The 27,360-nt window shown below is 44.1% G+C and overlaps 6 non-coding genes across 6 annotated transcripts; 4 read left to right on the forward strand and 2 right to left on the reverse strand.

Moving 5' to 3' along the window:
• Window positions 1–303: 303 nt before the first annotated feature.
• trnag-gcc (transfer RNA glycine (anticodon GCC)) lies at window positions 304–374 on the forward strand. Its single transcript has one exon. It is a non-coding gene; the product is annotated as a tRNA-Gly (tRNA).
• Window positions 375–11,290: 10,916 nt separating this feature from the next.
• Window positions 11,291–11,363, forward strand: trnar-acg (transfer RNA arginine (anticodon ACG)). The gene has a single exon. It is a non-coding gene; the product is annotated as a tRNA-Arg (tRNA).
• A 7,132-nt stretch (window positions 11,364–18,495) lies between these two features.
• Window positions 18,496–18,580, reverse strand: trnak-uuu (transfer RNA lysine (anticodon UUU)). The gene is given in 2 exon segments: window positions 18,496–18,531; window positions 18,544–18,580. It is a non-coding gene; the product is annotated as a tRNA-Lys (tRNA).
• Window positions 18,581–20,604: 2,024 nt separating this feature from the next.
• Window positions 20,605–20,678, reverse strand: trnan-guu (transfer RNA asparagine (anticodon GUU)). Its single transcript has one exon. It is a non-coding gene; the product is annotated as a tRNA-Asn (tRNA).
• Window positions 20,679–26,103: 5,425 nt separating this feature from the next.
• Window positions 26,104–26,176, forward strand: trnav-aac (transfer RNA valine (anticodon AAC)). The gene has a single exon. It is a non-coding gene; the product is annotated as a tRNA-Val (tRNA).
• A 443-nt stretch (window positions 26,177–26,619) lies between these two features.
• On the forward strand, window positions 26,620–26,692 carry trnav-aac (transfer RNA valine (anticodon AAC)). The gene has a single exon. It is a non-coding gene; the product is annotated as a tRNA-Val (tRNA).
• The last annotated feature ends 668 nt before the right edge of the window (window positions 26,693–27,360 follow it).

Below are 27,360 nucleotides of genomic sequence, written 5' to 3' on the forward strand. Positions count from 1 at the left end.
ATATTGCTTCTCGGTCTTGAAATCTTGGAAGAGAAGATTGGACGCCCAATTAAAAGCACCGGCCACGTTGAAGTATCTCTCATGCTGGGAGAGAGGTGAATGTGTTCAATTAATTCCAATTAATGTATTTGAGCATTGAAGAGATCTTCAAGCCGCAGCACTGCGAGCCGAATTCAAACCTGAGCAGGAAAACTCCATTGGAGTTTTGAGACAACAGCTTCAACCACTCTTCCATCGCAGCTGGAAACGGCATGTTCGTTCAGACAGGATTCCATTCAGAAACATGGAGACTTTGCACAGCCAGCATTGGTGGTTCAGGGGTAGAATTCTCGCCTGCCACGCGGGAGACCCGGGTTCGATTCCCGGCCAAAGCACGACCATTTTGCATTCTGCACCAAGGAGGAACTTCGGAACAGGATTCCGGTGTTTGGTCCTTCCAGCCTGTTCCGCAACTCAATGAGATCATGGCTGAGTTGTGACCGAACTCCCTGTCCCCGCCCTCGTCCCATATCTCTAAATACCTTTGGTTAACAAAAATCTTTCAATCACGGGTTTGAAATTAACAATTGTGCTCGCATCAAACTGCCGTTTGTGGAAGAGACTTCCACACTTCTACCTCCCTTTGCTTGTCGACGTGTGTCCTAACTTCACTCCTGAAAGTCCTGACTCTAATGTTTAGGCTATGCCCCCAAGTCCTAGACACCCCAAAGAGCGGAAATAGTTTTTTTGTAACTACCCCAACAGTTCCTCGTAATATCTTGATAATTTCGATCACATCAGCCCTTAATTAACTAAATTGCAGGGAATACAACCATAGTTTGTGTAATCTCTCCTCGTAATTTAACGCTGAGAGTCCAGTTATCATTCGAGTAAATCTACACTGCACTCCCTCCAAGGACAATATACCCTTCCGAAGGTGCGGTGTCCAGAACTGAACACAGCACTCCAGGTGTGGTCCAACCAGAGCTTTGTGCAGCTCTAGAATTTTGTCTATTCTCGTCCTCTAAATATATAGGCCACCATTCCATTAGCCTTTTTGATTATTTCTTGTACCTGTCCATGATATGTTATTGATCTATGTACATGGACACCTAAGTTCCTTTGGAACTCCACAGTTTCGAATTTTTCACTTTTTATAAAGTATTCTGATCTATCTTTGTGAAGTCCAAAGTGGATGACCTCACACTTGCCAAAATTGAAATCCATTTGCCACGGTTTTGGCCATTCATTTATTATGTTAATGTCTCTCTGGAATGTTGTGCGTTCATCTACACTGCTCACAACGCTGCCCATTTTGGGGCTATCGGCAAACTTCGATGTGTCGCTCTCTATCCCGTCATCTAATATCAATGAAACCGCCTTGACATGGGGGAAATTCCAATTCAGCATCAATCTCTTCATCATCTTGAGACATTTTATTTACTTTACATGTGTTGCGCCATGGGAACCTCAGCACTCTGTCCTCTGGAGCTCAAACATGCTCTGCATGTAATTCAATCCTACCAAATGCAATTCTGAGAAGATGTTAGAAGCCAGTTGGTATCTTTTCACTCAAAGTAGTGGCAGAGCAAGGCTCATCCGGGACCTGAACCCGGAACTTCTCCGGATATTAATCAACTAACGTCTCGAAGCGAGAATCATGCATCGAGATCAACCAGGCGCTGTTCCTTGCTTCGTGCAGCCAGTGTGAAGTTTCGCTGTCTTCCAAAGCCGATCGGCCATCCTTTCAGACCTCTTCTATCCATCCAATCTCATTTTCTATTCCGGTGTGTGGTAATATCAAGTTGTACACTAACTATTTCCTGTCGCCAATATTAGTTTCCCTTTACTGAATTGGTTTCGTCTGTACGACTTGTGTTATCAAGTAAGACGTTTCAGAATTAGTTGCTCTGAAAAAACATTGCTTTGGAGGATACTGAGAGGTGTAAATGAAAAGAGGGACCTTGGAGTGCATGTCCGCAGATCCCAGAATGTAAGAGGACAGGGAGTTAACGTGGTTACAAATGCATACAGGATACCTTCCTTTATTAACCGAGGCAGAGAATGTAAGAGCAGGGAGGTTATGGCAGAAATTTTAAAACAATAGTTAGGCCACAGCAAGAATACTGCATACAGTTGTGGTCACCACATTACAGCATAGATGTGATTGCACTAGAGATGGTACAGAGGAGATTTACGACACTGTTGTCAGAACATGAGAATTCTAGCTATGACATTAGATTGGATAGGATGAGGTTGTTTGCACTGGAGGTGAGGAGGCTGTTGGTCGATTTTATTGAGGTGTATAAAATTATGACGGGCCTAGATAGAGTGGATAGCAAGGATCTATTTCCCTTAGCAGGGAGGTCAATAATCAGGGTACATAGATCTAAGGTAATTGGTAGAAGGATTAGAGGGGAGAGGAAGATTTTTTTTCCACCCAGTGGGCGGTGGGGGTCGGGAAATCACTGCCGAAAAGGGTGGGAGATGCAGAAACCCTCAGCGCATTGGCAAAATAAAAACTTCAATATGCAAGTTAAGATCCGTAACAAACAGGATTAGGTATCAAACGCTGGAAAGTGAGATGAGGCTCGGTACCGATTTTTCGGCGGCACAGGCACGATGTGCAGAATGGTTTCCTTCTGTGGCCGAACTTTCTCGGATTCTATGATATAATTGCCGTCTGTCTCGGCATCGTGATAACATATACGACTATTTTGCATTCTGCACCAAGGAGGAACTTCGGAACAGGATTCCGGTATTTGGTCCTTCCAGCCTGTTCCGCAACTCAATGAGATCATGGCTGAGTTGTGAGCGAACTCCCTGTACCCGACTTGGTCCCATATCTCCAAATACCTTTGGTTAACAAAATCTTTAATCACGGGTTTAAAATTAACAATTGTGCTCACATCAAACTGCCGTTTGTGGAAGAGACTTCCTCTCTTTGCTTGTAGAAGTGTATCCTAACTTCACTCCTGAAAGTCCTGACTCTAATGTTTCGGCTATGCCCCCAAGTCCTGGACACCCCAACGAGCGGAAATAGTTTCTTTGTAAGTACCCCATCAGTTCCTCTTAATATCTTGATAATTTCGATCACATCAGCCTTTAATCTACTTAATTGCAGGGAATACAACCTTAGTTTGTGTAATCTCTCCTCGTAATTTAACGCTTAGAGTCCAGGTATCATTCCAGTAAATCTGCACTGCACTCCCTCCAAGGACAGTATATCCTTCCTAAGGTGCGCTGTCCAGAACTGAACACAATACTCCAGGTGTGGTCCAACCTGAGCTTTGTGTTGCTCTGGAACAATGTCTATTCCCTTGTATTTTCGTCCTCTAAATATATAGGCCACCATTCCATTCGCCTTTTTGATTATTTCCAGAACCCGTCCATGACCTGTTTTTGATCTATGTACATGGACACCTAAGTTCCTTTGGAACTCCACAGTTTCGAATTTTTCACCTTTTGGAAAGTATCCTCATCTATCTTTGTGAAGTCCAAAGTGGATGACCTCACACTTGCCGAAATTGAAATCCATTTGGCACGGTTTTGGCCATTCATTTATTATATTAATATCTCTCTGGAATGTTATGCTTTCATCTTCACTGCTTACAACGCTGCCCATTTTGGAGGCATCGGCAAACTTCGATATTTCGTTCTCTATCCCGTCATCCAATATCAATGAGACCGCCTGACCTGGGGGAAATTCACATTCAGCATCAATCTCTTCATCATCTTGAGACATTTTATTTAATTACATGTGTTGCCGAGGCATCGAATGAAAGAGCAGGGAGGTTATTCTAGGAATGAATAATTCACTAGTTTGGCCACAGCTCGAGTATTGCGGACAGTTGTGGTCACCACATTACAGGAAAGATGTGACTGCACTCGAAATGGTGCAGATGTGATTTACGACGATGTTGAGAGGACTGGAGAATTTTAGCTATGAGAATAGATTGGATAGGCTGAGGGTGTTTTCTCTGGAACCGAGGAGGCTGAGGGGAGATTTATTTGAGGTGTACAAAATTATTACAGGCCTCGATAGAGTGGAAAGGAAGGACCTGTTTCACTTAGCAGGGAGGTCAATAAAAAGGGGACATAGATTTAAGGTAATTGGTAGAGGATTAGATTGGAGCAGAGGGGATTTTTTTTCCACCCAGCGGGTGGTGGGGGTCTGGAACTCGCTGCCTGAAAGGGTGGGAGAAGCAGAAATCCTCATCGGATTTAAAAAGCACTTCAATATGCACTTGAAGAGCCATAACCGACAAGACTACGGACCAAACGCTGGGAAGTCGGGCGATGCTGGATACCTCTTTTCCGGCCGGTACAAACAAGATGGGCGCAATGGCCTCCGCTGGCGTAAATTTTTAAGATTGTCTGATTCTCTGATATGTTTGCCGTCTGTCTCGGCATGGTGATAACATACACTCTACCATAAGAATACTTTAATCAAATTGGTGATTTGTTTCACTGTGAGAGCGACGAGATATGTATGTGTAGACATTGGCTGCAGCAGCTGGGATGCACCTTTACTTTTCCTACTGTCTCAGTCTTTCTTTAACCTTCTCTGCTGGTCGCTGCAGGTTCGATCAGCCGTCGCCGTTCAAGGAAGCCTGAGAAGTCCATCAGAGGAAAACACAGGAGACAGAGACAGGGAGAGATAGAGAAATGCATGCAAAGAAAATAAAGGTTATGAATAGAATCATACAATCATAAAATGGTTGCAGAACAGAAGGAGACTATTCGGCCCATCGAGCCCGTGCCGGGTCATTTTAAGAGCAATCCAGTTAGTCCCATTCCCCCGCTCCTTCCGGTAGCTCGAAATTTTTATGCCTTCAAGTATTTATCGAATTCCTTTTTAAAAGCCACGATTGAATCTGCTTCCACTATCCTTTCAGGCAGCGCATTCCAGATTATAACTACTCGCCGGGTAAAAAAGTGTTTCCTCATATCGCCTTTGGTTCTTTTGCCAATCACCGTAAATCTGTGTCCTCTGGTTCTCAACCTTTCCGCCAATGGGAAGAGTTTCTCTTTATTTACTTTTTCTAAGCCCTTCATGATTTTGAACACTTCTATCAATTCTCCTCTTAACGTTCTCTGCTCAAAGGAGAACAACTCCAGCACGGGGTAAATGCGATCAATTAGCTTCAATTCATTAATTTGAGCATTAAACAGCTCTTTAAACGTGAAATTATGGTAGCGTGGCCTCGCGGTCTAATGTGTTAAATTTAATTTCTTTCGATGTGTGGGTTTGAATCCCGCTGCTTTTAGAATTTCTGCCAATGTTTATTTTGTTCTGTTCACAGAAATCCCGATTGTAGTGCGATGGAGCAGAGGATGTGAAAGGAGCTGAAAGTGTAACTGCAGATATTATTTTCATCACGGGGACAGGACACGTTTCCACAGGTAAGGGCCTCTCACCTTAATATTATTTCCAGCAGAGTGGGACAGGTGATCAGAGTGAACGGGCTCTAGCGGCGCAGTCAGTGCACGCTCCTTATCTGACAGTACAGGGTCGGGAAATGCCGAGGTTGTTGGTTGAGTCTCACCAAGATCAACGAATCCTTTTCCTTGTGAACATTTCGAACGGAGCTGAACGTATAATTGAGTGTTCCAAAATGCATCAATTAGTTGTATCGCTACGTGGTTCCTCTTGTTGCAATATCAGATGTGATATTTAGTGTTATTAGTTTACAGGATGGAGGCTGCGGTATTGGAACCATAAACTATTATTTTGATCAATCTACTAATTTTGGGATTTAGCTTGAGCTTTAAAACAGCGCGTTAGAACGCTCAGCCACGATACTTTCCATATTGCGATCATCAGGAGCTACTTTTACAGGAATTGAATTACTGCAAGCAAAATTATACCACTCAAGCACCAATGCTCGAAAAGCAGCAGGATGAATGTGTCCAGTTGGAAACCAGTCTGAAGGAACATGCAGTCTGACAGAGCCGGAAGTTCAGCAGATTGACTTTTGCGGTGAGCAGATGATCAGCCTCCTTCTCAAGAGTGTTTCGCCAATCCAGCTCAGAGTGGATTAAGCATTATAAATTCGGGTGGGACTGGAGCCACTTGTGTAAGATGAAGTGTAGGGGGTTGTTTCCCTTCCTTGACGGGCATTAATGATCCTGTTGTAGGTTTGCTGCAAAATTTCACTTCCCAGCGCCGAAATCACCGAACCCTGAGCTAAAATTCAACGATGGTGAGATTCAGACACACAACCTTTGCAGTGATTAGAAGTCCCACGTGCTACTCATGGCATCACAAATCGGCTATCGATTAGCTTATTTCACGTTACCCATATGCTGCTTTGGAACTTTTGCTGCGGTGCAGTAAATGGTTCGAAAGCTCAGTGGGGATTCAAAGCGCTGCTGAGAAATCGACATAGCGATGGTATGTGCAATGCATGGTGCTCTCTCCCTCGCAATTGCTCTCTCTTTCTCTCTCTCCCATTTGCACACTCCCGCTTTCTCTCGAGTTCTCACTCTCCCCGTTTATCTCAATAGGGTTGGAATACAAGGGGTGGATGTCATGTTACAGCTGCACAGAGCTCTGGTGAGACCCCATCTGGAGAACTGCATTCAGTTCTGGGCGCCCCACCTCAGGAAGGATGTCTGAAACTGGAGGCTCGAGGTGCTGAATGGCCTACTCCTGTTCCTATGTTCCAATGAATGGAACAATCATTCAAGTACAGGGACCCTAATGTATCAGGATGTGTGAGTGAAGAATGTTTTCTTTTTGAAGTACTGATTTTCTCAGTGTCCCAGTTCAGTGCAGTCCAGTCCAAACAAGCTGCTCGCACAAAGTGGCATTTTCTGTGAGAACACGAAAGGCTTGTTCAGGCCATGACAGTGCCGAGTGCGGGTCGGCCTGCGCGTGAAATGGAAAGTGAGGTGAAATACTCCCACAAGCTGTTGATGTCTCTGTTTCCATTTCCAAAATGCACGCACGCACGGGCCGAATCGATGCAGAGAAAGTTACGAGGCGAAGCAGGACTGCCGTGCATCATTTGAAGCAACTGGAACACACAAGATTCGGCCCGTTTCACGTGGCATCTCCTGTTTCTGAATCTTCTTACCCTCCTGCTTCCTCTACTCCTCCAGCTGCCAATTGAATTAGATGCCTGATGCAAATACAGCCAATACATGAAACCTAACTTGACCTGGTCAGCAGGGAGAGAGAGGGCAAGAACGGTGCTGGCCATTGAGAAGGGATGGATTTTGCACATGCCGGGAAAGGTCTCATCTCCCTGCTTCTTCGCTTTGCGGAATATCTTATTGTTCAGGAGATGATCTCACTGCCCCCCAGGCCCATGATCCCCACTCACACTCTCCTTCCAATCTCACACACCTTTGCTTAGGTTTGAAATCGTGTATGTTTTCGCACTTGGATTAAATTTGAAGAAAGCGATGCTGTGATAACCCGGGACTATTGAGGAGATGCAGTGCAAGAAGATACTTAAAAGGGTAATGATAACAGTGACTGTTCTGACACTGTGAGCCACAGTTAAAGGCTGAACACATTTAAAGTCTCATGCAGCAGGTCCAGGTCCAAATCTTTCACGTGGCATCTCCTTCTGCTTCTGTCACTCCTTTTCCTCCACGTAGAGTTCACTTGGAATTCCTGTGCGGCTACATTGCGCATTTTCCAGATCTATTCGACCGCAATTCGCTCCAGTTCATCAATTGCAGATACTAGTTTCATCAAGACACATTTTCACAGAAAAGGGCTGTTTATCCTTTTGTTTTTCAAGCACAGTAGGGCAGATGATCAAAGTAACCGGATTGGGTGAACTGTCCGTACAGGTGCCTGGTGGGCTCGTGGTTATGATTCGGCATTCACACCTATGTAATTAATTACATGAAACCAAATAAACTCTACGAAAAGATGAATATTTCTGTAAACACCATTAACCAACCTATTATTTTCTGTTACAGACTGAAAGAGACGCTAACGTGGTTACCGACTGACACTCACAAGTTTAATAATGATTTGTTTTGCATGTGAAACGCTTTTCAGACTGCATTTTAGAAATGGTCAGTGTATATGATACCAGGAGTTTGGTGCAGCCGTTGTTAAATTGAACAGGAACCGCCGATTGTCGACCTATCAACACAGGAGAAGAAACTCGCCACTGAAGGTATATATGGAGCAAGTTCCAATATAGTGAAAAAATCGGCCCGGGATCGAATTGGGGGCTTTTTGCGTGTGAGGTGAACGTGCTAACCGCTATAATACAGAAACCGCAAGACGGTAAGTAATTGTAAAAATGCTCAGTGTTTATCACACCAGTAACCTGGTGCAACCGCTCTTCAATTTCACAGGACCGGTGCTTTGTATCAAACAGAAGTTAGCAGCAAAAATTGTTATTAATGGGAATAGTGGGACTGAGAAATGCTTAAACAGCCGGCACCCTGTAAAACAGAGCTCCAAGTACCGGTTTCAATAAAGTCCAGAACTGACAGAGCGGAGGACAATTAAAGATTGAATTATATCGCAATTCACCGAATCTAAACAACGTTTAAAGAAGTGAATCTGTCAGGAGTGGGATTCCTGCGCTTTTGGTGAGGAAGTGTGGCGGGCTGCTGCTTCCGCCCCCCGCACTCCGAGAGGCGCGGTGGCGGTCGGTACCAATCTCCATCCTATGTATCCGGGTCCACACGTTTCCTGTGGAGCTGGTGGCAGAACTGCAGCGTCTGACTCCAGATCCGAAGACTACGTGTTTGAATTACGTTGGGTCGCAGCATTTTCACTCCGGCTCAGGGCTCTGTGACTGATTCAAAATTGGAACAGTGTTTTGGCGATTGGCTGTTCAGCGTTTGCGCAGTAATAACAAAATTAAATTTCATACATCAATGTTTTTTTTCTGTTACTTTCTATTTACACCCTCTCCAGTTTTATACAGAAACAGATATCAATGTTTACGGGGTGTGCTGTCCAATGTTTGTGGAATCAGTGTAATTCAATTTGATACATTGAATGGCTTTTTCTGTAACTTTCTATTTAGACCCTCTCCAGTTTAACATAGAAATAGGTCTCAATTTTTAAGGGCTGTGGTGTGCAATGTTTGTGATATCAGTGAAATTCAATCTGCTACTTTAGTCTATTCCTTCTCCAACCTAATCTCTTGTCGTTAGATTTGTAACATCACCTCGTTCAAAATGGGATAGTCAGTGATATAAATAAATCAGTAACAACCCCGAAATCTCAGCGGGTATATTTGTTCCAATACTCAGTGACCATCTCGATTTCCATTGAAAATTTCAATCAGCAAATCCCAGCGGGTATTTTGGGTTTGATAAACTAATTTAATTGCTTGACTGTTTCCCGGAAATGATACAGTTGGGATTTCCTTACCCGTACCGGCAATTGAATCAATACATTCGTTCATTTCGCAAATGACAGTTGCAGAAATGAATAAATCTCGACATGTAACATGGAAAAGCAACTCTTCCTGTCATTAAAAACAAATTACGCATTTTTTTTATTTGCTTACGTTTAAATGTAGAACATACATTCAGAACTGCCCTCTAAACTTAAAAAATGGTAAAACAATCCCAGATTTCAAACACAGAGCATGATGCTCATGTATAAGTAAGATTAATCATTACTTTGTGAAATTTGCATTCTAATTGTCTTTATGCTGTTACGGAAATATTTCTAGATGTCCGTCCCCAACTTAACGGAGATACGAAGATGAAAACCGAAAGGATTTTTCAAAAACTATTTGGAGCGATTTGATGGGTTCCCCATCTCCTTTCTTTAATTGATACCTTTTGCTAATTGCTCATCTTGATCCGTTTGCTTCATTTTTTCCTCAGTTATTTATGGTTAATTTTCTACCTGTTAACGTTGTTAAATATTTGATTTGTTTGTTCCCTTCTTCTTGACTTGTGATTTGTTGACCTCCAGGTAAAAGTCTGAAACAGAAATGTGTTTATATTCAGGAGTGACTCTGAAGTGTGAGACCGAGAGGTGATGCCGGATGTGTGACCGAGAGAACAACTGCTGTTGGCAGAACTGTCCGTAACCCAACATACCCTGTATGTCATTGCTCATGGTAGGCCGGATGTTTTATATTGACTGAACGGCTATGTGTACAACACACACCGGATTTTACTGCTGGTTTAACTCCACAAAGTATAATCACCATAAATAACCAAAGTCTCAGATCAGTTGGAATTTAATTACTGTTGTTGAGGGGAGTTTGTACATTGAAAGGAGTTTATACATTTAAAGCTCCAGGTCAACCTGCAAACCTCTCTCGCCTGTGGGTGACGTCACCATGAGGTGTCTACCTTTCTTTGCGCTTCTGGACTTCTGAAGTGTGATTGAACCTTAAAAAAAGTTTCCTATAATTAGTAACGAAGGAAGGTATCAGTGCAAATGTGAGATCTAAACGTGGTTGTTTCACTGGGTACCATGGGAACCGGATACATTGCTCATTCCAGTTATTTGTTCAGCAGGAAACATAACTCATTCTCTTTAACTGTACTCGCCCGAAGGAAAAGGAAACAAACAAAACTGCTCAGTTCTTTGTTTTCGCTTCTTCTGCTGGTTTACATTCACTCACCGAGAAAGTGAGAGAGAGAGAGAGAGACTGAGAGATTGGATTGGCCTTTTCACTTTGGAATCGATTGCACTTTGTACTTATTGTAAGAGACGGTTCCACCCAAACTATCCTGTGCCTGATATTCTCATTAATACCAAGATGTGTTCAAAATGAGTTTCTACCAATTTTACAAAAGCTGCACAGCGAAATCTACTTTGAAACGAGTTTCGCTTTGCAACCTTTAATAGAGATGGGCTACTGGTTGTAAGTGAAGAAGGTTGTACACACACGCCTTTGGATCAATATCCTCGAAACGTGTTTCAGACACATTGTATGAGAGTTCCGTCTGCACAGTGAAGGAACATTTCCGCATTGAAGCTCTGGAATCCTTTCCTTGTTGGCTCCGGAATTAATACAAATACCGCCCTTTGTTATTTTGTTGCTGAATTCACAAATTGGGTAAATATCACATTGGAGACTGAAGACAAAAAAGGCCCCGACCAAACGGGCACTTTGAGCAGCTTAGCCACGGAGCCAAATCAAGCTGCAACTTCACGACCTCCCCTCACTGATACCTGTCAGATACCCTCCACTGTCTGTTGGAGTTTGAGGCCGTTTTGTACTTTTCTGTTTGTCGCGTCGATTTCGCTGTGTTCACCAACACCGTTTGCATCTCTCGCTCCGTTAAGCTCGCTGTGGCAATGTGTGGATTGATTCTGAATGAAAAATGAAATAAAAGGTCTTAATTATCAGGTGGGCCAGTGGCGCAATGGATAACGCGTTTGACTACGGATCAGAAGATTGTAGGTTCGACTCCTACCTGGCTCGGTTTTATGGAATTTTCCCCGTGACACTGGGGAATGAATGAGTCAGACATTAGAATTAGATATTGTTTATGGTGAAGCAGCAAATAAAACAAACATTCCATTTTGAATGGTTTAGTTTCAGTTATGTAAAAAAAAAACTTTGACCACAACGTGATTCCAACAAGCCGCCTTTTCGGTTGATGTCAGAAACACGAACATTGCAGCACGAGGTGTCGCCACCGCGCAGATGGCCTTCATGTGTTTCCGGGCCTTTCAGACACTTCGTGTGACACAAGAGCTTTCCAATCCCCGCCACCTCCTGAACATCGAGGCGTCCGGCAGAAGCAGCATTCACCGCCAGGACCGATATCGCGCTACCTTTGCCGTTCTGCAGGAAATCCGATGCTGAAAATACAAAGCAGGACGGACAGTATCTGGAAAACAGTTAAACTTTCAGTGTTCAGACTTTGGTGAGACCTATAAGCAGGAATTTGGGTAGATATTAACTGGGTGTGTAGTCGGAGTGCGCTGTTCCTTTATAAACTGTGGGAGCGTAGATATCAGTGCGATGTCTATATATGAATTGTGGGTGTGTATATATGAGTGAGATGTTTATATATTAATTGTGGGTGTGTCTTTCCGAGTGTGATGTTTATATATGAATTATGGGTGTGTATATATGAGTGAGCGAGTTTTTATATGAAATGTGGGTGTGCATATATGAGTGCGATGTTCATATATGAAATGAGGGTGTGTATATATGAGTGCGATGTTTATACATCAAGTGCGGAATGACCTGAAGTGACAATTCCACCCGGGGTTATATGTTGTTCCAACGAATGACACAAAGTTCAATTAACATTCGTCGGAAATCATTCAGTTGGGCGGGCGTTAGACTAAAGATCTGAAGATCTCGGGTTTCTGCAGTTTTAGTTATTTACCCGTAGCCCTTCATGTATTTCCCTTCACGTACTTATCCAATTCCCCTTTGAAAGTCACGATTGAATCTGCCTCCAGCACTCACTCAGGCAGTGAATTCCAAATCTTAACCACTCGCGGCACAAAAGCGTTTTTCCTCATCTCGACTTTGATTCTTTTACAATCACCTTAAATCTTTGTCATCTGGTTCTTGACCTTTCTGCCAATGGGAGCAGCTACTCTGACTGGACCCTTCAAGATTTTATCCACTTTCCCCTTAAATGCATCCATGTGATTTGCCTCAACTACTCCTTGTGGTAGCGCGCTCCACATTCCGACCAATCTTTGGGTAAAGAAGTTGATCCTGAATTCCCTATTGGATTTATTAGTGACTATCTCATACTTATGACCTCTAGTTTTGGACTCGCCCACAAGGCAAGTGAAACCATTTTCTCTATGTCGACCCTATCAAACCCATTCATTATCTTAAAGACTTCTATCAGGTCACCCCTCGGCCTTCTCTTTTCCAGAGAAAGAAATCGTAGCCTGTTCGTCCTTTCCTGATAAGTCTCTCCTCTCAGTTCTGGTATCATCCTTGTGAATCTTTTCCACCTTCCCCAATGTCCCTATATCCTTCTTATAATATGGAGACCCGAACTTTGCCCAGTGCTCCAAGTTTTGTCCAACCAAGGTTCACTACGAGTTTAATATAACTTCTTTGCTTTTCAATTCTATCCCTCTAGAAATGAACCCCAGTGTTTAGTTTGTTTTCACGTGGCCTTATCAACCAATGTCGCGACTTTTAGTGATTTGTGTATCTGTGTCCTTAGCTCCCTTTGCTCCTCTATCCCATTTAGACTCTTATTATCCAAGCCGTATGTGGCCCACTTATTCTTCCGACCAAAATGCACCACCTCACACTAAGCTATATTTAAATTAATTTGCCATTTACACGCCCATACTGTAAGGTTACGAATGATTGCCTGTATTTTTCGCATTTTTCCTTTGTATTAATTGGAACTCCCAATTAGGCGCCGTCCGTAAATTTTCAAAATGCACTTCCGATTCCCGTGTCCAAATCAATAATGTAAATTTTGAACAACAATGGCCCCAGTACCGATAAATTTTGAACAATAGAGATCCAAGCACCGATCAATTGTGAACAACAATGGTCCCAGCACCGATAACTTGTGAATAACGGTGATCCCAGCACCGATCAATTGTGAACAACAGTGGTCCCAGCACCACTAAATTTTGAACAACAGTGGTCCCTGCACCAATAAATTGTGAACAACAGTGGTCCCAACATTAATTAGTTGTGAACAACAGTGAACCCAGCACCGATCAATTGTGAACAACAGTGGTCCCAGCACCGATAAATTGTGAACAACAGTGGTCCCAGCACCAATAAATTGTGAACAGTGATCCCAGCCCCGATCAATTGTGAACAACACTGGTCCCAGCACCAATAAATTGTGAACAACAGTGGTCCCAGGACTTTTGATCTTGAACTGCAGTTGAAACTTCTGCAGGAAATGAAAAGAAGCGCCCAAATCGCTCCACGTGAATCTCAAGCACGTGGGGAAGAAGTTCAGTGCAAACAATCAGGAATTTAAAGGCACTTCAATGACCTGCACTTTCTTTGAATAAGTTTTGTTCGACATTGCATTCGAACCTGAAATCGCACTCGGCTTTCATATCACCGAAGCACAGTGTCGCCGCTTTGTATCTGTCTGCCTGTAAGTGACGAAGTTGGACTAGGCACGGTCTGATCCAATTTTTGAAATCTCACCAAGCGCCAGGGAAATGAAACTTAGAGTCGAACTGTCCCTGTAAGTGATGAGGTGAGGGGAATGTCGCTCCAAACAGATCGGGATAGAGCGCAGTGCAGCCACACAGGAGCTCCAAATCCACCCTCTCGCCAGTCGGCAATTACAAATTTTAACCGAAATATCCATTGGCCCAGAGTCACCCACTGAAATCGAGTTTTTCCCGGACACATTTTTTTCTTAACATTGGTTTAAAAGTGAAAACTGCGGTCCACTTCACTGCACGTGCAAGAAAGAACATTGTGGACGCTGCCCGCGTGCAGCAAGATCTGGACAACATTCAGGCTTGGGCTGATAAATAGCAAGTAGCATTCGCGCCAGACGAGTGCCAGGCAATGACCATCTCCAACAAGAGAGAGTCTAACCACATACGCTTGACAATCAACAGCACTACCATCGCCGAATCTCCCACCATTAACAACCTGGGGTTTACCATGGACCACAAACTTAACTGGACCATCCATATAAATATTGTGCTATAAGAGCAGGCCAGAGGCTGAGTATTCTGCGGCGAGTGACTCACCTCATGCGTACCCAAAGCCTTTCTACCATCTACAAGGCACAAGCCAGGAGTGTGATGGAATACCCTTCACTTGCCTGGATGAGTGCAGCTACAACATCAGTCAACAAGCTTGGCACAATCCCGAACAAAGCATCCCACTTGATTGGCACCCTAGCCACCACCCTAAACATTCACTCCCTTCACCACCGGCGCACCGTGGCTGCAGTGTGTACCATCCACAGGATGCACTGCAGCAACCCGCCAAGGCTTCTTCACCTGCACGTTCGCCTCCAAGTCACACACCATCCCGACTTGGAAATATATCGCCGTTCCTTCATCGTCGCTGGATCAAAATCCTGGAAATCCCTACCTAACAGCACTGTGGGAGAGCATTCAGCACACGTGTTGCAGAGGTTCAAGAAGGCGGCTCAACTCCAACTTCTCAAGGGCCATTAGGGATGGGCAATAAATGCCGGCCTTGCCAGCAACGCCCACATCCCATGAAAATATACAAATTGTCGAAAGGTTACAGCATGGGAGGAGGCCATTCGGCTCTATCAAGAGCAATCCAGGTAATCCCACTCCATCGGCCTTTCCCAGTAGCGCAGCATTTTTTTCCTTTCATGTACTTATCCAATTCCCTTTTGAAGGCCATGGTTGATTCTGCTTTCATCACATTCTCGGGCGATGCATTACTGATCCTAACAACTCGCTGTGTAAAAAAGATTTTCCTCATGTCACCTTTGGTTCTTTTGCCAATCACTTTAAATCTATGTCCTCTGGTTCTTGAACCTTCCGCCAATGGGAACAGTTTCTCTCTATCGACTCTGTCTCGGCCCTTCATGATTTTGAATACCTCTATCAAATCTCCTCGCAACCGCCTCTGTTCCAAGAAGAACAACCCCAGCTTCTCCAGTCTATCCACGTAACTAAAGTCCCTCATTCCTGGAATCATTCTAATAAATCTCTTCTGCACCCTCTCTAAGGCCTTCACATCTTTCCTAAAGTGCGGTGCCCAGAACTGGACTCAATACTCCAGTTGTGGCCGAACCAGTGTTTTATTGAAGTTGATCATGACTTCCATACTTCTGTACTCTATGCCTCTTTATATAAAGCCCAGGATCCAGTCTGCTTTTTTAATGATTTTCTCAACGTGCTCTGGCACCTTCAACGATTTGTGCACATTAACCCCCAGATCTCTCTGTTCATGTACCCCTTTACAGTTGTGCCCTCTAGTTTATATTGCCTCTCCTCGTTCTTCCCAGCAAAATTTATCTCTTCGCATTTTTAGCGTTAAATTGCATCTGCCACTTGTCGGCCCATGCCACCAGCCTGTCTATAACCTCTTGAAGTCTATGACTATCCTCCTCACTGTTTATTTCCCTTCCAAGTTTTGTATCATGTCCAAATTTTGAAATTGTGCCCTGCACACCCAAGTCCAAGTCATCACTTTATATCAAGAAAAGCAATGGTCCCAGCACTGACCGCTGGGAACACCACTGTGCACCTCCCTCCAGTCCAAAAAACATCACCATCACTCTCTGTTTCCTGTCCCTTAGCCAATTCTGCATCTGTTGCGACTGACCCCTTTATTCCATTTGTTGCAATCTTAATGATAAGCCTACCGTGTGGCACTTTATCAATCGCCTTTTGAAAGTCCATATACACCACATCAACTGCATTACCCTCAACTACCCTCTCTGTTGCCTCATCAAAAAAACTCTATCAGGTTAGCTAAACACGGCTTTCCCGAATCAATCCACACTCGCCCAAGTGACTGTTAATTCTGTCCCGGATTACCGTTTCTAAAAGTTTCCCCACAACTGAGGTTAAACTGAACGGCCTATTGTTGCTGGGTTTATCCTTACACCCTTTTTTGAAGAACGGTGTAACATTGCAATTCTCCAGTTCTCAGGCACCACCCCCGTATCTATGGATGTTTGGAAGATTATGGCCAGAAGCTCCGTAACTTCCACCCTTACTTCCCTCAGCAAATTGGGTTGCATCCCACCAGGACCGGGTGATTATCTAATTTAAGTGCAGCTGGAATTTCAAATACCTCTTCATTATTATTTTTTAGCCCATCAGTAATTCAACTATATCTTCCTTCACTGAGACTCTGGCAGTATCTTCTTCCTTGGTAAACACATGCACAAAGTCCTTTTATTTTATTCGTTCATGGGATGTGGGCGTCGATGGCGAGGCCGCCATTTATTGCCCATCGCTAATTGCCCTCATTTAGGATCTCGGCCATCTCCTCTGCCTCCATGAGTAGATCTCTTTATGGTCACTAATCGGCCACACCCCTCCTCATACTACCCGTTTAACGTTTACGTGTCTGTAGAAGACTTTTGGATTCCCTTATATGTTGGACGCCAGTCTATTCTCATACTCTCTCTTTGTCCCTCTTATTTCCTTTTTCACTTCCCCTCTGAGCTTTCAATATTCTGCCTGGTGAATGAATGAATAAAAAAAAACATGTTAGGATTTCCTTCAGTCTGAAACAGGAAGTTACTGGTTGATTAATCGCGATTTGAACATGCATTCTTCTTTTTTACAGAGCTAATGAGTTTTGCGTAATTGATAAAGTGAATCATTTTGTAAAAGTTAATTCCCTCAACGGGAACCGGAGCCGTCTCCCGCACTGAGAGCATTTGCAGAAGGCAGCTCTCTTCTGCGATTTTCCTATAACAGCTCCATCGGTAGAGTTTCCGTCGTGTCGTGGTTATCACGTTCAACTAACCCGCGAAAAGTCCCCGATACACAACCAAACGGAAATATTGTGGAAAAAGTAGTGCACTCAGAATCACTAAATATAAAAAAGGAAGAATTCACTCTGTGTTTAGATATGAATAAAATACAACGCCTCACAGAACCGGTAGAGTTTCCTTACTCTGCCCAGTTCTGCACACACTCAATCACTACACATATACCGACAGTATCTCTCCCTCACTCCGGTTTCCTGCCCTGACGGTACAGGAAGCCCCTCTCAAAGCTGCACATTGCGACTGGTTTCAGTTGATTTGTGAAAGATCATTAAATGATCCTGCAGCGCTGCCTCGGTTAATAACTACAGTTATAAACAACATTGCAGCCGCGGCAACAAACACATCAGTTTTTCGATGTTCGATGTTCCCCAGCTCCTGGATTGTGTGAGGCCACGACAGCAACTTCATTCAGGCCGTCTGTCCGGCCTCGCTCTCTCCACTCACACGTTAGACCAAGCGAGATAGGAGCAGGTCTAGGCTATTCGGACCCTCGAGCCTGCTCCGCCATTCAATGAGATCATGGCTGATCTGATTTTTACCACAACTCCACTTTCCCGCCCTTTCCCCATATCCTTTAACTCCCTCACTGATCAAAAAATTTGTCTCACTCAGCCTTGAATGTATTCAATGACTCGGCCTCCACAGCATTTTGAGGTAAAAATTCCAAAGATTCACAACCCTCTTGGAGAAGAAATTCCTCATCATTTCTGTCTTAAACGGGCGACCCCTTATTCTGAGACTATGCCCCATAGTTTTAGATTCCCCCAAGAGGGGTAACATCCTTTCAGCATCTACCCTATCGAGTCCCCTCAGAATCTTGTATGTTTCAATAAGATCTCCTCTCATTCTTCTAAATTCCAATGAGTATAAACCCAACAGTTCAGTCTTTCCTCACAAGACAACCCTTCCATACTCGGAATCAACCCAGTGAACCTTCTCTGAACTGCCTCCAATGCAAATATGTCCTTGTTGCTGGTGGAAATTAGAAAATTCCGCTTCAGACAAAGCATTACTGCCCATCCCTGGGAAACAAGATGCCACGGAAGCTTTGACAACACATCGCAGGCATCGTTTGACCCGCAGTTGTTGCTCCGATGCAAAGCAGAACTTTGCAAAGCCAGCTGTTTCAAAATTTATAGCCTGAACAGGGACTTGAACCCTGGACCCTCAGATCACGACCCACCTTAAAAGTCTGATGCTCTACCGACTGAGCTACTCAGGCGCTATATTCAAAAAGGTTCTATTATACAGATCCATGGTAGGACTCTGACTTATCCCTCGGCGACGTCGAACCATGGTGAAGATCCGATTTATAAAATTCTCAGTAACGTGTTGAACATGACGTAAGAAACATGGACTCCGAACTTGTGATTTATAATTCTTTTTTCTGCCAAATGTCTTGTTATTAGTGAGCACCAATTAAAAAAACACTTTACCCAGTGGCTCAAAAGCTAAATTGTCCCACACGGGAGATGGAAAATGCCTCTCGACCTTTCACCGTATGAACATCTGTGAGCTGAACAATTTCTTCCGTTATACATTGACACCAGGCAGCAAATTTCCCTTCCAAATTTTCCTTACACGAAACTTCCAACCGATGAATAACCTCTGAACGAAAAGAAAAATTGTGTGTTTGGTTCTTTTGATTTAAAGATCTCGTACGGCCCCGTTGTCATATCAGCTGCCCCTCTCCCCCTATAAACAAGGAAACTCGCACCTGCTATTGCAAGACGGTAGGCCAGAGGAACCCAACTGCCCAGATGGGAACACTAAGAAGTAGATGCGACATGGAACAGACCAGTTGTATCTTGAACTCCGGTCAAAATGTTTGAAGTGAAAAGTTCGACTTTTATCGGTGAGGTTCGAACTCACAACCTGAGCATTTCTGGAGCACCAAAAACGTTTCGCGAACTGTTCGATTGCGCGACAAGATCACAAAAGCGTTTAACTTTCGGTCTCTCGATTATCGTTTCGTGACAAACAGAAGCCTCCAATCAAGATGCGCTTCGTTCAATATCCGCAGTAAACTTTAAAAGCCGTGGAATCTGAAACAAAACCCCAGAAGATAAGAACTTTTAATTATATTATTATTATTAACTTAAGGACAATTTTTGATGGTACTTTAAGAAAGATTTGGAGAAAATGTGAGATGAAACTAATAAACTCTCTCTGGGCTGTCGTTGACTGAAGAGATGGGCGTTATTTGACTTGGAAACTGAGGTTCGGAACTTTCTGATGGAGAAGTGTGACAGAAGATTGTGGTTAGTGGCAGTTACCGGGGAGATCTAGAGGAGGGGCAGAAAAGTCAAAGTCACAGCTGTAACAGCTCAAGTGCTCTGCTTATCTGTAATATTTAAAAAGTAATGTACAGTACGGGGCAAACCGATTTGGTATCAGTTATCAAAAATATTAAAAGACATAGGTTCAAAGACGGATTTGTGAAGAGGGAACGGATTTAACCGCCAGACCGAAATCATTCCGCATGAATCTGAATCGTCTTGGGGAAAACGGCAGTGCGAACTGTTATGTTCGTGTCATGATTTGAAAGACCCTCCAATTCCCGACAGTATCTTTGAACGAGTTGTGCAGCAAAACCGCGATTGAAGCCGCTTTGTATTTGTCAAACGTGCAGGTGATGATATTGGGGTTGATAAGGGTCGATTTCAATTTTATGAAATCTAACCATATGACCCGAAAATCGAATGTAAAATCGAGTTTTTCCTTTAAGTCGTGAATTGAAGTGAAAGGCGCATCGAACAGATCAGGGAAATGAGCGACAGTTAAAGGTAAACAACATTTAAAGTCTCATGCAGCAGGTCTGAGTCCAAATCTTTCACGTGGCATGTCCTTCTGCTCCTGTCACTCATTTACCTCCACGGAGAGTTCATTTGGAATTCCTGTGCTGCTGCAGTGTCAGTGGTGGAGTTCACAAATGAGCTGAAACCCTTCGGAATGCGAAAACAATTTTGCGTTTCCAAAATAAAAGGACAGACATTTATTGTGGAAACAGTCTGGTGTCGCTCACTGCAGAAACATCCATGTCAGCGTGAAGCGGTTCTCCTGCAATCTTTCGACCTTGTCTGTCAAGAAGAATTCTGATTTCCGTGAAGGCAATCTCAGGTTAAATGGTTGAAGATTGGCCGTGCTCAGCTGGCCATCGAAACCGTGCATTTTTTTTGCAGACAAAACATATATTTGAAAACAGGAAATACGAGACCATGAAACTTAAGGTCAAATTGTCCCTCCCGTCCCTGGGTGGGCTCGAACCACCAACCTTTCAGTTAACAGCCGAACGCGCTAACCGATTGCGCCACAGAGACACGACACGTTTGTTTTTGAGCCATTGATTCAACCAGCTAAAAATTCAGGTTGCCGGGATCAATATAACATCTCTCCACCATCAGTTTACTTTTCCAAAATAAAGGGTGTGAAGCTTGCATGAGTGAAAATCTGTGCTCTATTATTTCTGAACATTAAACTCACCTTGCCATTAAACATCTGTATGTTGGAAGTCTTAGTCGCATCGTGGCAGAGAGGATTGATTTATCGAGCTGTGATTCTCCATTCTCTGTTCCATTAATATTCAGGTGTGGTGAAAATGAGAGGAGATGAAACGAGCAGGTCCAACGAGCAGGTCTGTGGCACTACACGGTGTCTACAAAGTTGTCTCTTGTACTTACAGTGCAGCGGACGGCAGTTTTCACCATTAAACCAGTAACTATGATGTTAAGAAAAAATGTGGCTGACAAACATTCGATTTCAGCGCGGTGACACTGGGTCAGAGTAAAGTTCAGTTAATGCGATTGCCGAGTGGCGAGAGGGTGGATTTGGAACTCCTGTGCGGCTGCACTGCGCATTGTCCAGATCTGCTTGGAGCGATATTCATTCAATTCATCACTGACAGGGACAGTTTGATTCAATGTCTCTTTTTTCTTGTAATTGTTGAGATTTCAAAAGTTGAAAACGACCCGTGCTGACCCCAACCTCGCCACTTACACGCTGACAGATACAATGCGGTCACAGTCTGCTTCATTGAGATGAAAACCGAGAGCGATTTCACAGTCGAATGCTACGCGAACAAAACTCATTTAAATAAAGTGCAGGTCGCAGAGGTGCCTTTAAAATCTCGATTATTCGAAGCAGAACTGGAAAATGCGCAATGCAGCCGCACAGGAATTCCAAATGAACTCTACCTGGAGGAAAATGAGTGACAGGAGCAGAAGGAGAGGCCACGTGAAAGATTTGGACCCAGACATGCTGCATGAGACTTTAAATGTTGTCCACCTTTAACTGTCGCTCATAGTGTCAGAACAGTCACTGTTATCATTAGCCTTCTTGCACTGCAACTCCTCAATAGCCCCAGGTTATCACAGCATCGCTTTCTTCAAATTGAATCCCAGTGTGAAAACTTACACGATTTCAAACCTAAGCAAAGGTGTGCGAGATTGGATGGAGAGTGCGAGTGGAGGTCATGGTCTCGGGGTGGGGGGGGGGGAGTGATATCATCACCTGAGCATTAAGATAGCCCACATACCAAAGAAGCAGGGAGATGAGATCTTTGTGTCTATTTTTCCCGGCATGTGCAAAATCCATCCCTTCTCAAAGGCCAGCACGGTTCTTTCCCTCTCTCTCCCTGCTGTCCAGGTCAGGATGGGATTCATGAATTCCCCTGTGTTTTCATCAAGCTTCTAATTCACCTGGCAGCTGGAGGAATAGAGGAAGCGGGAGGGGAAGAATAGTCAGAAACAGGAGATGCCACGTGAAACGGGCCGAATCTTGTGTATGTCAGTTGCTTCAAATGATCCACTGCAGCCCTGTCTCGCCTCGCAGCTTTCCCATGAGTTGAATCGATTCGGCCCGTGCGTGTGTGCATTTTGGAAATGTAAACAGAGACATCCGCTGCTTGTGGGAGCATTTCACCTCACTTTTCCATTTCATGCGCAGGCCTACCCGCACTCGGTACTGTCATCGCCTGAACAAGCCTTTTGTGTTCTCACAGAAAATGCCACTTTGTGCGAGCAGCTTTTCTGGACTGGACTGCACTGAGCTGGGACACAGAGAATATTCAATTAATGAAATCAGTATTTCAAACAGAAAACATTCTTCACTCACTCATCCTGATACATTAGCTCCTCTATTCTTGAATTATTGTTTCATTCATTGCAAAATAGGAACAGGAATAGGCCATTCAGCCCCTCGAGCCTCCAGGTTAATACATACTTCTTGAGGTGGGGTGCCCAGAACTGAATGCAGTCCTCCAGATGGCGTCTCACCAGAGCTCTGTGCAGCTGTAACATAACTTCCACCTCTTTGTATTCGACCCCTCTATAGATAAACGGGGTGAGTGAGAGCTCAAGAGAGCAAGCGAGAGAGAGCAAAAGAAAGAGGGAGAGGGAGCACTATGCATTGGACAAACTTTCTCAGGTGTTCATTTGAAACCCCACTGAGCTTTCGAACCACTTGCTCTACCGCATCAAAAGTTCATAAGCAGCATATGGGTAATGTGAAATCATATAATTCATAACCGGTTTAGTCGCGCAATGGGTAGCACATCGGACTTTTCGCTCAGAAATTGTGTGTTCGCATAGCACCACCGTTAAATTTTAGTTCGTTGATTTCGGAGCTGGGAAGTGAAATTTTGCAGCAAAACCGGAACACGATCATTAATATCTGTCAAGGAAGGGAAACAGCCCCCATCCACTTGCTCTTATACAAGTGGCTCCAGTCCCACCCGAATTTATAATGCTTAATCCACTCTGAGCTGGATTGGCGAAACACTCTCAAGAAGGAGGCTCATCATCTGCTCACCGAGAAAGTCAATCTGCCGGACTTCCAGCTCTGTCAGACGGAATGTTCCTTCAGACAGGTTTCAAACTGGACACATGCATCCTGCTGCGGTGCGAGCATTGGTGCTTGATGGGTAGACTACTTGTTTGCAGTAATTCTATTCCTGTAAAAGTAGCACGTGAAGAACGCAAGATGGAAAGTATTGTGGCTGAGCGGTCTAACGCGCTGGTTTAAAGCTCAAGCTAAATCCCATAATTTGTAGATGGATCAAAATCATAGTTTGTGGCTCCAATTCCGAAGCCTCCCTCTGTAAACTAAGAAGACTAAACATCTCATCTGCGATTGCGACAGAGTAGGCCGGAGGAACCACATGGCTGAACAAATAACTAGATGCATTACGGAACACGCCAATTGTTAATAGAAACTTAGAAAATAGGAGCAGGAGTAGGACATTCGGCCGTTCGAGCCTGCTCCGCCATTCAATATGATCATGGCTGATCATGGACCTCAATACCATATTCCCGCTCTCTCCCCATACCCTTTGATGCCTTTTGTGTCTAGAAATCTATCCAGCTCCTTCTTACATATATTCATTGACTTGGCCTCCACAGTCTTCTGTGGTAGAGAATTCCATAGTTTCACCACCCTCTGAGTGAAGAAATTTCTCCTCATCTCAGTCCGACATATTCTCATCTGCTTTTGCAACAGCATACGCCGGAGGAACCACACGGCGATGCAAATAACTAGATGCATTTTGGAACACACCAATTGTACCTTCAACTCCGGCCGAAATTTTCACAAGGAAAATGATTGGTTGGTTTCGGTGGGCCTCGAATAACAACCTCGCCATTTCCCGGCCCTGGACTGTCATCCAAGGACCACGCACTGACTGGTTGCGCCGCTAGAGCCCAGTCACTTTGATCACCTGTCCCACTCTGCTGGAAAGAACCTTAAGGTGAGAGGCCCTTACCTGTGGAAACGTGTCCAGTCATTGCGATGAAAATAATATCTGCACTTTCACTTTCAGCTTCTTTCACATCCTCTGCTCCATCGCACGACAATCGGGTTTTCTGCGAACAAGCCAAAATGAACATTGGCAGAAATTCTAACAGCAGTGGGATTCAAACCCACGCCTCCGTAGAAATTTGATGGAACACCTGAGACCGCGAGGGCACGCTACCATAATGTCACAGCAACGTTTAAAGAGCTGTTTAATGCTCAAATAAATGAATTGAAGCTAATTGACCGCATTTACCCCGTGCTGGGGTTGTTCTCCTTGGAGCAGAGAACATTGAGAGGAGATTTGATAGAAGTGTTCAAAATAATGTAGGGTTTAGATAAAGTGAATAAATAGAAATTGTTCCCATTGGCGGAAGGGTCGTGAAGCAGAGGACACAGATTTAAGGTGATTGGCAAAAGATCCAAAGGCGACATGGGGAAACACTTCTTTACCAACGAGTAGTTGTAATCTGGAACGCGCAGCCTGAAAGGATGGTGGAAGCAGATCCAATCGTGGCTTTCAAAAAGGAATTTGATAATTACTTGAAGGGAAAAAATACAGGGCTACCGGAAAGGAGCGGGGGATTGGGACTAACTGGATTGCTCTTACGATGAGCCTGCACGGGCTCGATTGTCTGAATAACTTCCTTCTGTACTGTAACCAACCTCAAGGGCAATGAGGGATGGGCAATAAATGCTGGCCTCGCCAGCGACGCCCACATCCCATGAACGATCTCAAAAAATAATGACTGTATAATTCTATTTATACAGTTTATTTTCAATGCATGCATTTCTCTATCTATCCCTGTCTCTGTCTCTTGTGTTATCCCCTGATGGACTTCTCAGGCTTCCTTGCACGGCGATGGCTGATCTAACCTGCAACACCAGCAGAGGAGGTTAAAGAAAGATTGGGACAGGAGGAAAAGTAAAGGGGCAATCCAGCTGCTGCAGCCAATGTCCACACATTAATGCCTCTTCTCTCTCGCAGTGAAACAGAGGCACCAATTTGATTAAAGTATACTGATAGTAGATTGTATATTAACACCATTCCGAGACAGACGGCAATAATATCATGGAATCATACAATCATAGAAAGTTACCTCACAGAAGGAGGCTATTCGGCCCTTCGTGTCTGAGCCGTCCGAAAAAGAGGTATCGAGCCTCAACCCACTTTCCAGAGTTTGGTCCACAGTCTTTTGGGCCACCCCCTCTGCCTCCATGAGTCGATCTCCTTGATGCTCCCAAATTAGTGTCGGGTTCTTACTACCCGTTTAATGTTTACATGCCTGTGGAAGACTTTTGGATTGCCTTTTATGTTGGCCACCGGTCTATTCTCATACCCTCTCTTTGCCCCTCTTATTTCCCCTTTCAGTTCCCCTCTGAACTTTCCATATTCTGCCTGGTGATTGAATTTAAAAAAAAGTTAGGATTTCCGTCAGCCTGAAACAGAAAGTTATTAGTTGATTATTCGCGATTTGAACAACTATTCGTCTTTTTTCAGAGTTCAATGAGTATTGCGAAATTAATAGAGTAAACTATTTTGTAGAAGTTAATTCCCTGAACGAGAAAGGGACCCGTCTCCCACACTGAGAGCATTTGCAGACGGCAGCTATCTTCTGAGGGTTTCCTAAAACAACGTGTGCAGCACGTTCAAAACCGTACAAAAACATTTTTGGGCCATCCCCTCTGCCTCCATGAGTCGATCTCCTTCATGGTCCCGAATCATAGTCGGGTTCTCACGACCCGTTTTATGTTTACATGCCTGTGGAAGACTTTTGGCCGCCAGTCAATTCTCATACCCTCTCTTTGCCCCTCTTATTTCCCTTTTCAGTTCCCCTCTGAACTTTCTGTATTCGTCGTTCATTCCCTGAACAGGAAAGGGACCCGTTTCCCACACTGAGAGCATTTGCAGACGGCAGCTATCTTCTGAGGGTTTCCTATAACAATATATCCAGCCGAGTTTCTGTAGTGTAGTGGTTATCACGTTCGCCTAACACGCGAAAAGTCTCCGGTTCGAAACCGGGCAGAAGCATTTTTGAGCTGCCTCCATGAATCGATCTCCTTTGTGGTCCCGAATCAGAGTCGGGTTCTCACGACCCGTTTTATGTTTCCATTCCTGTGGCAGACTTTTGGATTCCCTTTTATGTTGGCCGCCAGTCTATTCTCATACCCTCTCTTTGCCCCTCTTATTTCCACTTTCAGTTCCCCTCTGAACTTTCTGTAATCTGCCTGGTGAATAATTTTTCAAAAAGTCAGTATTTCCGTCAGCTTGAAACAAAAAGTTATTAGTTGACCAATGGCGATTTGAACAACTATTCTTTTTTCAGAGTTTAATGAGTATTGCGAAATTAATACAGTCAACTATTTTGGAGAATTTAATTCCCTGAACGGGACAGGGACCCGTCTCCCACACTGAGAGCATTTGCAGTCGGCAGCTATCTTCTGAGGGTTTCCTATACTAAACTGTATAGCAGAGTTTCTGTAGTGTAGTGGTTATCACGTTCGTCTAACACGCGAAAGGTCCCCGGTTCGAAACCGGGCAGAAACATTTTGAAAAAGTTCCCCACTAAAAATCAATACGTCTGAAAAAAAGCAAGAATTAATTCTGTGGTTAAATGTGAATAAAATACCACACCTCACAGAACCGATATGTTTTACATTCTCTGTATAGTTCAATACACATTCAAACACTACACATGTGTCTCGCCCTCATTCACGTTTCATGCCGACTGTGCAGGAAGCCCCTCTCAAAGCTGCACATTGCGATTGTTTTCAGTTGATTTGTGAGAGGTCATTGAAGGATCCTGCAGCGCTGCCTCGGTTTATAAATACAGTTATAAACTGCATTGCAGCCGCGGCAACAAACAGATCAGATTTTCGATGTTCGATGTTCCCCAGCTCCCGCATTGAGTGAGGCCACGAGAGCAACAACATTCAGGCCGCCTGTCCGATCACACGTTGCTGGCGGGAAGCTGCAATTGCCGCTTCAGGCAGCGCATTACTGCCCATCCCTGGGAAACAAGATAACACCGAAGCTTTGACAACACATCGCAGGCATCGTCTGTCCCGTAGTTGTTGCTCCGCTGCGAAGACAGAACTTGCCAGCTGTTTCAAAATTTACAACCAGAACACTGGATCCTCAGATCACTATCCGTTTTAAAAGTCTGTTGCTCTATCTACTGAGCTGCGCAGGCTCGCAATTTGTTAAGTTCCTAT

The sequence above is a fragment of the Heptranchias perlo genome, chromosome 20, assembly GCF_035084215.1.
Source record: "Heptranchias perlo isolate sHepPer1 chromosome 20, sHepPer1.hap1, whole genome shotgun sequence".
Lineage (NCBI taxonomy): Eukaryota > Metazoa > Chordata > Chondrichthyes > Hexanchiformes > Hexanchidae > Heptranchias > Heptranchias perlo.